Here is a 10,610-nt window from a genome sequence, read left to right on the forward strand (position 1 = left end):
GGCAGCACTGGGTATCGCAAAGGATGAGATCTTTCCTATCGTGCCCATCTAGGTGGGCTATTACTTATTTGGGTGCCTGGCTCTCTTTCTATCTCTCTAGACATAAAATGAGCTCTTGGAGGACGGGGCTGGCATTGTGGACATCTTTCTGTCTTTGGAGTCTGGTTACTAGTCTACCTTCAGAATATATTTGTTGAATAAAACTTTTGATTAATTTTAAGTGGTAGATGAGCCCCTATTTATTTTTTATTTTTGAAAACTAGATTTTCACTGTGAAAATAAAGCAAGTCCATGGTGAAAAGGAAGAGTAAAAAAGAAGGAAAATACGAATGAAATTCCTACCATGCAGAGGAAAATCACTATTACACATTTCCTATGGCTCTTTCCAGAAATGTCAGTAACCTGTGTCTCAAGCACATTTTTATTTTCGTGAGTTCATACTATACCCAGATTTCTGCAGCTAGCCTTTGTGTAATTATCTGTCTTGAATATCTCTTTATAGTGGTGCATATATATCTACTCCAATCTTTACAATGGCTGCAGTCTATTGTAGATATTTTTCATAATTTATTTGAGCAATTCCCTATTGATCGATGTACAGATGCTTCCAGAATCTTCATTATTACAAATAATGCTGTAGCAAATATCTGCTTATGTTTATATTTGTATATCCATGGGTTAAGTTTCTAGAGGGGTAAGTTTATTAGCTCTTGCCAGTTGCCTTTTACTGCCAAAAAAAAAAAAAAAATCAAACCAATTTGCACCAATTTGCACCAATCTGCAGTCTCCTGAGTATTGTGTGTGAATGTCTGTTTACATCCTTGGGAACGCTGAGAATCAGCAAATGCTTTCATCTTTGGTAGGATGATAGAAACTAATTTTTTTTCGAATTTTTATTTCTTTATGAATGCATTTCATTATGAGTACTTTTCCAAATTTAGTGGCTATTTTATTTCCTATGAACTACTTGTTCAGGTCCTTCACCGATTTTCTTATTGGATTGTTTCTTTCTCTCTTTCTCTGTTTATGGATTTGTAAGGAATCTCAATTTCCTCATGACATTCCATCTTCGTCATACGTTAAAAATTGTCGAATTTCTTTTGACTTTGATTATGATAGTTTTGTCATAAAGAATTTTAACGTCTTATGTCATTAAATTTACCAGTCTTTTCCTTTATACTTCTGACTTTGGTGTCTTGTCTAGAATGGATTTTGCCATTTAAGATTTTAAGCAAAATGCACTTAATTTTTTTTTTTTTTACAGCTATGTATTGTAACTGCATTGAAATAGTTGATCCATCTGGAATATATTTTGGTGTGGAGTTCTATAGGCATTCAGATTTATTCTATGCAGAAAGATCGCCAGTTGTCCCAGCTCTCTCTCTCCCTCCCTGATTTGAAACACCACCTTATTACATGTAACAAATAAATATTTGTGAAAATACATGGCAGTCTTTAAAGGAGACCAACATGTCCTTTTCCAAATACACGCTGCACATATGTGTTTCCAGTTTTCCCACATGAGTTCTTTGGAATTGTTTTCAAGGATGGAATCAAAGATTGTTTTTTTTAAGCCATCCTTTCCTATGAGATAAGAAATGGAAAAAGGGTAGTTGTGAACAGTGTGTTTTGTAAGGAAAGACTGGGTGAGCTTTGCACTTTAAAAAGCTTCCCTGGAAAGGCAGGTGTTGAGGGAAGGCTCAGATTCCCTGGTAGAGCTGCAGGCCTGCTGGGTCTCTCCTCACTCGAATCCGGACTCACCCCCGGCCAGGCGAGCACGCTGGTCTGCTGCGTGCCCACAACGCCAGGGTCTGCCCGCAATACCAGGGTCCACATCTGCCTCAGTCCCTGGGGTGTGCGAGTCACTATTTGTGGAGCTGGGCCCAGTAGAGAGACTCCCTCCCTCCAAGTCCTTTCCTTCTGAATGAAAAGGCTTTGGATCCAGGCTCACTGCTGTTTACTCTGCCATCATTTGTATGCCTCAAAGCAGAGGGTTTGCCTGCCTGAGAAGTAATTAAATGAACCCCAGGTCCAAACCCGAAGAAACAAATGAGTCTTGTCTCTATTTCAGGGAAAGTTTCCCCCACACAGGAGATATGTATTATTGGGGGCATTTTCTTTTAAAAGAAAGAAATTTAAAATTTGGATCCCAGATGTCCCTTTAGAAGTGTTAACTAGATACATGAGTCTGGGCAGGTTTCTCCTTCGCTCAAAAGATTCAAGGTCCACAGACAATAACTTGGTAATTTACATCCCACAGACCCAGCATGGAGAACTTAAATTTAATGTGTCCTGCAGGGGGTGGTTCAACATGACTCCTTTATTTACAGTTAGAATAAAAGTTAAAAAAAAAAAAACACACACACACACAGATAAACAAGTTCAGTCTTTGTACCATACCACACACAGATGGATAAAAAGCCCCCAAAGTTTACTTGTATACCTTAGGTGGATTGTTAAAGCTTTCTAATTTTCTTGTGTCTTTTGAGCCAAAAATGAAGACATTCCCTAGAGATTTCTCTAGCACGTTTCATCTGATGCTGTCAAAGCACTTTATACTTGCTATCTAATTAAGGCTCTGAACACCTCAGTGAGAGAGGGACACATCAGCCCCGTAAACCTGACAAATAGAAGCTGGATTCCCTGAAAACCTAACTAAATAAAACAGCTCTGGTACATGACGAGAATGCACTGAATTTAAAACATTGAGAAGTTTGCTTTTTGCCTAGTTGTAAACTCCTCAGTGTCTCCTAAAGATCTATGCCTAAAACGTCTATGTTCCTGGAATGTTTGGAGCAAGTGGAGAGTTTGGAGAAATCTCTCAGGCATTGCGTATTTAGCCGTGTCCAACTCTTGCGACCCCATATGCTGTAGCCCACTGGTATCTGTCCATGGGATCTCCCAGGCAAGAATACTGGAATGGGTTGCCATTTCCTATTCCAGGGGATCTTCCCGACCCACAGACTGAACCCACATCTCCTGTGTCTCCTGCATTGGCAAGTGGATTTTTTTTTTCTTTTTCCCAACTGCACCACCTGGGAAGCCAGGAAAGTACATCAGAAAAGGGATGGAAAGGCAAAGAAATATGGAGAAAGAGCTTAGGGAGCTTGCTGTTTGTGTGATGGGAGCCAGACACAGAGAGCTGCTGTCAGGAATGGTTCTTGCCAGGCTGGGCAAGGTTCACCAGGGGTACATGTGGGACATTCTAGAATCCATAATGCTGTCAGAGTTCTCAGTTGCAAATAGCAAAACCCAACTCTGGCTAAAATAAGCCAAAAGGACCTTTCTTGGAAGGATATCAGTGTCTCTCAGACTGAAGAGGAGACTCAGAGAGGGGGCTTGGAAAGTGGGGAGGAACAGAGTGAGCTTGAGAGGACAGGAGGTGAGCTCCTGATTCAGGACCAAGAACAATCTAGTCTGCTTCTTGCTGCTGCTTTTCCACCAAGAGTGACTTCTGCCGCTCCAGAGCTTTCTGACACTCACCCCAGAGTCTGTGTTTTGGGAGACAGCACTCCATCAGCCTGGCCGAAGTCCTTTGTCCACTTTAGGTTGTAGACAGGGGTGGAGAGAAGGGAGGCTCTGATTGCTTCAGCTTCCACGATGGGGGGTTGTGTCTGTGACACAGCTGGGGCCTTATGTGTATTTTCACTGGGTATATTAGGAAGCGAAAAGTCTGGAATGGGGACAGCCAAAAAATTAAAAATATCCACAGAGTCACCCTCTCTATTTAGCCATTCTTGCTTGGGACCAAAACCCAGAAATGGAAAGTGTAGGGGGTGTAAGGCGTGTGTGCATAGAGACTGAGCTGGCAGAGGGATGCCTGGATTCCTTCTGTCCTGGTAATAGCGGGGGACGTGTGATGGCCAAGGTCTGTTCTTCTCTGCACACCCTCCCCTCCTCTGCTGGCTTTTGGTAGACGTCCGCCTCGCTGGGTGGCTCTAGCAGGGCCAGGTGCAGCTCGACGCATGTCTGGCCTCTCTGTTCTTTGGTCAGCAAGGACCACAGTGCCCTTAGGCAGAGAATAGAACTAGACAAATGTACCCTTATTACTTATGCCGATATAAATATTGATTAATTTGAAAACTGGATTCCAGAAAACATCCCAGGCCCTACCATTCCTGAGCCCATAGTGCCTACTTATTGCCCCCTCCACTAAATTCCTATGGACGTCTGAGGATATGGCTTTACATGATTGCGACGTGGCTCTTTGTTGTTGTTCAGTTGCTAAGTCATGTTCTACTCTTTGCAACCCCATGGACTCCAGTGTGCCAGGCTCCCCTGTCCTCCATTATCTCCCAGAGTTTGCTCAAATTCATGTCCATTGAGTTGGTGATGCCATCCAACCATCTCATCCTCTGTCATCCCCTTCTCCTCCCACCCTCAATCTTTCCCAGCATCAGGGTCTTTTCCACTGAGTCAGCTCTTCACATCAGATATTGGAGACAAAGTATTGAAGCTTCAACTTCAGCATCAGTCCTTCCAAAGAATATTCAGGGTTGATTTCCTTTAGGATTGATTGGTTTTATCTCCTGCGGTCCAAGGGACTCTCAAGAATCTTTTCCAGCACCACAACTCGAAAGCATCAGTTCTTCTGTGCTTAGCTTTCTTTATGGTACAGCTCTCACATCCACACATGACTACTGGGAAAACCATAATTTTTACTTTATGGACCTTCGTCGGCTGGGTGATGTCACTGCTTTTTAATATGCTGTCTAGGTTTTTCATAGCTTTCCTTCCAAGGAGCAAGCATCTTTTAATTTCATGGCTTCAGTCACTGTCCACAGTGATTTTGGAGCTCAAAAAAAGAAAATCTGTCACTACTTTTCCCCTTCTATTTGCCGGGAAGTGATGGGACCACATGCCATGATCTTAGGTTTTTGAACGTTGAGTTTCAAGCCAGCTTTTTCACTTTCCTCTTTCACCCTCATCAAGAGGCTCTTTAGTTCCTCTTCTCTTTCTGCCATTAGAGTGGTATCATCTGCATATCTCAGGTTGTTGATATTTCTCTTGGCAGTCTGGATCCCAGCTTGTGCTTCACCCAGCCTGGCATTTTGCATGATGTACTCTGCATGTAAGTTAAATAAGCAGGGTGACAATATACAGCTTTGTCATACTCCTTTCCCAATTTTGAACCAGTCAGTTGTTCCATGTTTGGTTCTAGCTGTAGCTCGTTGCCTTTTTAAAAAAGCTGTTCAAGTGGATGTTAGTCTTAATCATTTCTTTCCAGCATTTGAAGAGCTCCTGAAACATAATCTTCTTTGCAAAACTGATTTTCAGAGTGACACGTCTGGGTGAAATACAGGCCAGTCCATCTATCATTCAGATGCTTTGATGCCACTCCTCTGAATATATGGAGCCCGGGGTGATCAGCTGTGGATGTCGGTGTTCACTCGTCCTGTACATTTGGTGCTCTGCAATACAATCAGTCCAAAAGGGGAATTTTTTAGTTCCGTCTTCATCTTGCATCCTGGAAGGTGTTTGATTCTAGATTTGTATTCCTATCCTTGTTTCTGCTCTTTCTGGTTTCTCTGCTTGATGTGTTTTTAGGTAGATAGGTGTCAGCGTTGCACAGCTCAGATGGTGAGATCCCACATGGCGGGGACCCCGCTCCTTTGTTCAGCGTCCAGCACAGAGTGCAGACGACTTCTGGTGAGAATGATGTTATGGGTGGTGATGATGGTTTGCAGAGAGAGAAAGCCTGTGGCTCGAGTTGGATCAGGATTAAACGGCTTTCATTGCCTCACAGACAATGCAGCCCATTTACGTCTCTTGTCAAACACCAAGCTTCTGATATATGTCACCCAGCCCTGAATACTGTGTTTCGCATCAGCTGAGTCTCTAGGTACTGGGAAGACAGTTTTTTTCTCTAAGCTGGGTTCTGTCAGAGGACTACCATTTTCCTTTGCTGACTGAATTTTTATCATAGGCTAAAGGATTTCTTTTTGTGAGGGTTATTGAGCACTTTGGCTGTGTGGGGAAAACAGGTGCAAATCTTCAGCTATTAACCTAGATACTCCTTGTGCCCCTGTAGTATTTGGTTTTATTGAAGATGCTGGCTGGGATGCAGCAAGGGAATGCAGAGATTTGAGAAACCTCTGTAACATTAAATACTCCGCTCTGGCCACCTTTACATCTATTAACCCCCTGGCAGAGCAGGACTGATGGAGTGGGATGGTGAAGGTGCTGAATATTCAAAGAATCTCATCCCGAGACCCTGACAAGAGGTGCAGGTAGATACTTCTTGGTGGCAAGGGTGCACAAAGGCTGTTTCGGTGTGTGAAAGGCCAGATATGAGCTCTATTCTTCAGATCTACATTGTACTGATATTAAAGAGTTTCAGTGGGCAGGCGCAGTTTACAATACTGAATCCACGTTCCACGTGGAGGAGATTCAGACATAGATAGTAGACTCCTAAGGCCCCATTTCCACCTCAGGCACTCAGGTCTAGCCTGTGACCTTGGCAGAACCATTTAGATTGCAACACGCCCTCTGCTTTCCATCTCGTTAAGTGGAAAGAATCACACCACACACTTCCCTTACGATGCTGCGGGAAGGCTGAACCAGGCCTTGTTTGCAAAACCCTTCCCTGCTCAGAGCAGAGCATTAAAGAGAGGCTAACTCTCTTAGCGCAGGTCGGCGCTGTCACCCTTTTTTCCTCCTTTTTATTGTTTATTTATCTCGTTTGGCTGTGCAGGTCTCAGTTGCGGCATGTGGGATCTAGCTCCCTGTTCAGGGGTTGAAACCCAGGCTCCCTGCATTGGGAGCATGGAGTCTTAGCCACTGGACTGCCAGGGATGTCCCTGTGCTGCACTCTTAATTAAAAGATGATTTTTCTCTCTACGTTGCTATGTTCCAGTTTAGGGATGGGAAGAACGTTGGTGTAGACAGGAAGCGGTCAGGAATTTTAAGAGCAAGGGCATCACCCCCGCTGGCTGGACCTGGGAGGCAGGGATGAAGCCTGAGGCGACAGTGCTGGGGAGGAGCTCTTGGTCCAGGCTGCGTCTTTGCACCTCCAGGCTTTGCTGCCTGGCACATGCCTCCTTCTCCTTGTCTCCAAACCACATTCAGGCCATAGAATCACTTGACCTCTTCATCTGTCTTCACTTCTGTCTGGTGAACCATAACAATAGAGCAAACAAACACAGACTTGGTTTTTGCGTATTTCTTTAGGCCTGATTGCATTCCCTGCGCCCCCGCCAGGGGAATTTCTAAGAGAATGGCAATATACCAAGACACTTCAAAACGAGGAAGAACAGATTTCTGATTCAAGCTTAAATATGGTTCACAGGGAGGGACTGTGAGATTTGTTTCCAGGAGATTTGGTGACGGTGGTTAATCCGTATAAAGAGCTGAGAGCTGTGCCTGGCACACACCAGGCCCATTAATGTTGCTGCTGTTTCTGTTATTGCTTCCTTTCCTTCACTCTGTCCAAGGTGCTGGCACGTCGTTTTTCTGAGGTTGGGGATTTCTTTCTCCTATTTCTTACTTGCTAGGAGCAAGGCGCCCTGTCCCTTAGCCAGAAGGGCAGTGGAGTTGTAAGGATCCCAGATGTGGCTGAGTTGATAACACGCTGCAGATTAACAGATATTTTTTCAAGGTCGGGCTCAGGGATTAAAAGGATGAATTTAACATCTAGTCTGTACCATTGAGGAGCTTTTAATCTGATGGGAAGAAACAGACAAGTACAGTCTATTAAACTATAAAATAATTGGTGATTTTAGAAAAGTTTTTTTTTTAATGTTTGGCCACATGAAGAGCCTGCAAGGCAGTCAGGAAGATCCCCTGGAGATGGGATTGGCAACCCCCTCCAGTATTCTTGCCTGGAGATTTCCAGGGACAGAGGAGCCTGGCAGGTTACAGCCCATGGGGTTGCAAAGAGATACAACGGAGTGACTAAGCACACCCGCACAAGGAGAGTGCTAATCTTCTGAACATCAGAGACATTTTACCAAATGAGCGGTGTGCTGACTCCCACTCTCACTTATAAAGGCCCAAGGGAAGTGTCACCTGGCTGGAGAATCTCTGAGATGTTGCAGAAATAGCGCAAAACAATGTTTTCACCATCTCCAGGGCCATGAAAAAGGATATGATGGACGGGCAAGGGTTTGGTGAGCTCTCACGCGTCCCAGCTGCCAGGGAAAATGGAGGTCTGTCCTTGGTTATTCTGTGAGGGGAAGGCTCAGACATGGCAGGCTTTGTGCTGAAGCCTTACTGGTGGCAGCTGCTGGTCTTTGCTGGTATTGCTATTAATTTCCCAGGCACACAGCCCAGATGATTCATGGTGGTGTCAAGCGCGCTTGTAGTTTGAAATGTCACATTAAGCATTTCTGGTTTGCTCCCTTAACTATTGTGATGTTAGTAGTTTATAAAGAGTGGGGGGATGGGGGTTGTGGAGGGAAGGGGGGGCTTTGAATTTCTATTTCAAATTATGTTTCCAGCATTAACGATGCTTTTAACTTTCTTTGCATTTTGATGCTTTGCTATCTGGAGACTTGCTGATGCTGGAGGAACTGCCCCTTCCAGGGTTAGCCAGCTCCTAGACACAGTGAATGGCTCTGCCTCAAGTCTGCCTTTCAGATGCAGACCAACTGAGGCAGAGCCTGCATCCTGGCCACCTCCTCCATCAGCCTGTCACTCTCAGGACTCAGGACTCCTGTTTCCACGCCCTGGTCACTTCAGGGCCAGGTAACACACGCCTAGGGACAGTCCCTGTGGCCCAGAGCCCCCTGAGATGGTTTAAACTAGCTAATTCTCAACCTGTTTACTTTGGTTTGCCCGTTTCTTCCTGGAAAAGGTTCTGGTCCCGGTCTGCTTACCCCCGAACTCTTGATCAATTTCCACACTTTCCTATGAAGCACACACTCCCGATCCTTGCCCCCCGCCCACGCCGCTGCCATGGAGTGTGTGGCCCCCTCTCCTGGAATATGTGAGTATAACCAATTATCTTTTCAATGGCAGGCGTCTCCTGACCTGTTGGCCTTGTCAACAGATAATAATACAGCCTACATTTTGAAATCCTTCCCCTCTTCCAGAATCCTTGGTAAGACTTAGATCTAAGTGTATAAACATGAATGCAGATTTGGCCAAATAGTATTGAATACATTGAATTAGATGAAAACATTCATTAAAATTTTGGGAAGTGGGAACTTGGTATATACTAGGGCATTCATTTTTTAACGTATGAGAGTGAACATATATATTAGTTGAGGGCTCCATCATATCTGACAATAGAACTCTGACCCATAGCTCTGCAGCAATTGGCCCAGAATAATCTTTTTCATTAAAACTTTGGGAAGTGGGGACCTGATATATCCTAGGGCATTCATTTTTTAACGTGTGAGAGTGAACATATATATTAGACAAGGGCTAGACCATATTTGACAATAAAACTCTGACCCATAGCTCTGCAGCAATTAGCCCAGAATAATCAGGACTTGGTCACTGACTGCTGGCTTCTTTAATTTTTGCACCTGCCTCCAACTTGGAGCCAGCCAGAGAAAGATAGATACATTTGTCATACCAATCATCTAGGGCGCCCTGCTTCTAGTTAGAAGACCCTCTCCCTCCCTATGCCGGCGGCGCCAGGGAGAGCGTACCTTAAATTAAGGCTTCTCTTTTTTCTTACACCTCTGTCAAGTCTCTGCCAAATGCAGGGCTTAGTGGCAGACTCCCTTGTATAGCAAGCTCTGAATAAATAACATCTGTATTATTTGTTTAATCTTTGTTTTAGTTTTTTTCTTGATTTTAATAATCAACTATTATATCTCAACACTCAACACAATATGTTTATCTACTGTCGTAGGAGTCTCTAGAGAAACAGAACCAATATATTTTACAAACACGATTTATTATAAGGAATAATAATGGTGTGGTTTCAGAAGGCTTGAGATGCAGGAGGAATCAGTGCTTCAGTCAGTTTGAGTCTGAAGGCAAGAAAAAACCAAAGTCCCAGTCAGGCAGGGAGTGTGTACGTATGCGTGTGTGTGTGTGTGTGTGCTCGCTCAGCTGTGTCTCACACTTTTGACTCCATGGACTATAGCCTGCTAGATTCCTCTGTCTGTGGGATTTCCCAGGCACGAATACTAGAGTGGGTTGCCATTTCCTCCTCCAGGGGATCTTCCCCACCCAGGGATTGAACCCCCATCTCCTGCAGCTTCTGCATTGGCAGATGGATTCTTTTACCACTGGCACCACCTGGGAAGCCCAGTCAAGCAGGGTGAGTTCTTTCATACTCAGGAGAGGGTGAGGCTTTTTGTTTTATTCAGGCCTTCAAGTGATGGGATGAGAGCTGGAGGGCAGTCTATCCAAAAAACCCTCGCAGAAATACCCAGAATGTTTGACGAGATATCTGGACACCCCATGGCCCAGTCAAGTTGACACAGAAAATTGACTATCGTATCCCCCAAATTAGTTCCTTTTGCCAAGTTTTTGATTTGGGGCTGATTCTACCCCCAGCTCCTTTCCTTTTTCACCATCTTGCAAGCTGTTTCTGTAACCTGCTATATTTTCTCCAGCTGTAATCCTAATTAGTTATTATTTTTTTTTTCTGATCTTTACCCTTATAGACCTTTTCTTTCCTGTCCATTCTCGGGAATTCCCCAACAACTATC

The sequence above is a fragment of the Ovis aries genome, chromosome 7, assembly GCF_016772045.2.
Source record: "Ovis aries strain OAR_USU_Benz2616 breed Rambouillet chromosome 7, ARS-UI_Ramb_v3.0, whole genome shotgun sequence".
NCBI classification, from domain to species: Eukaryota; Metazoa; Chordata; class Mammalia; order Artiodactyla; family Bovidae; genus Ovis; species Ovis aries.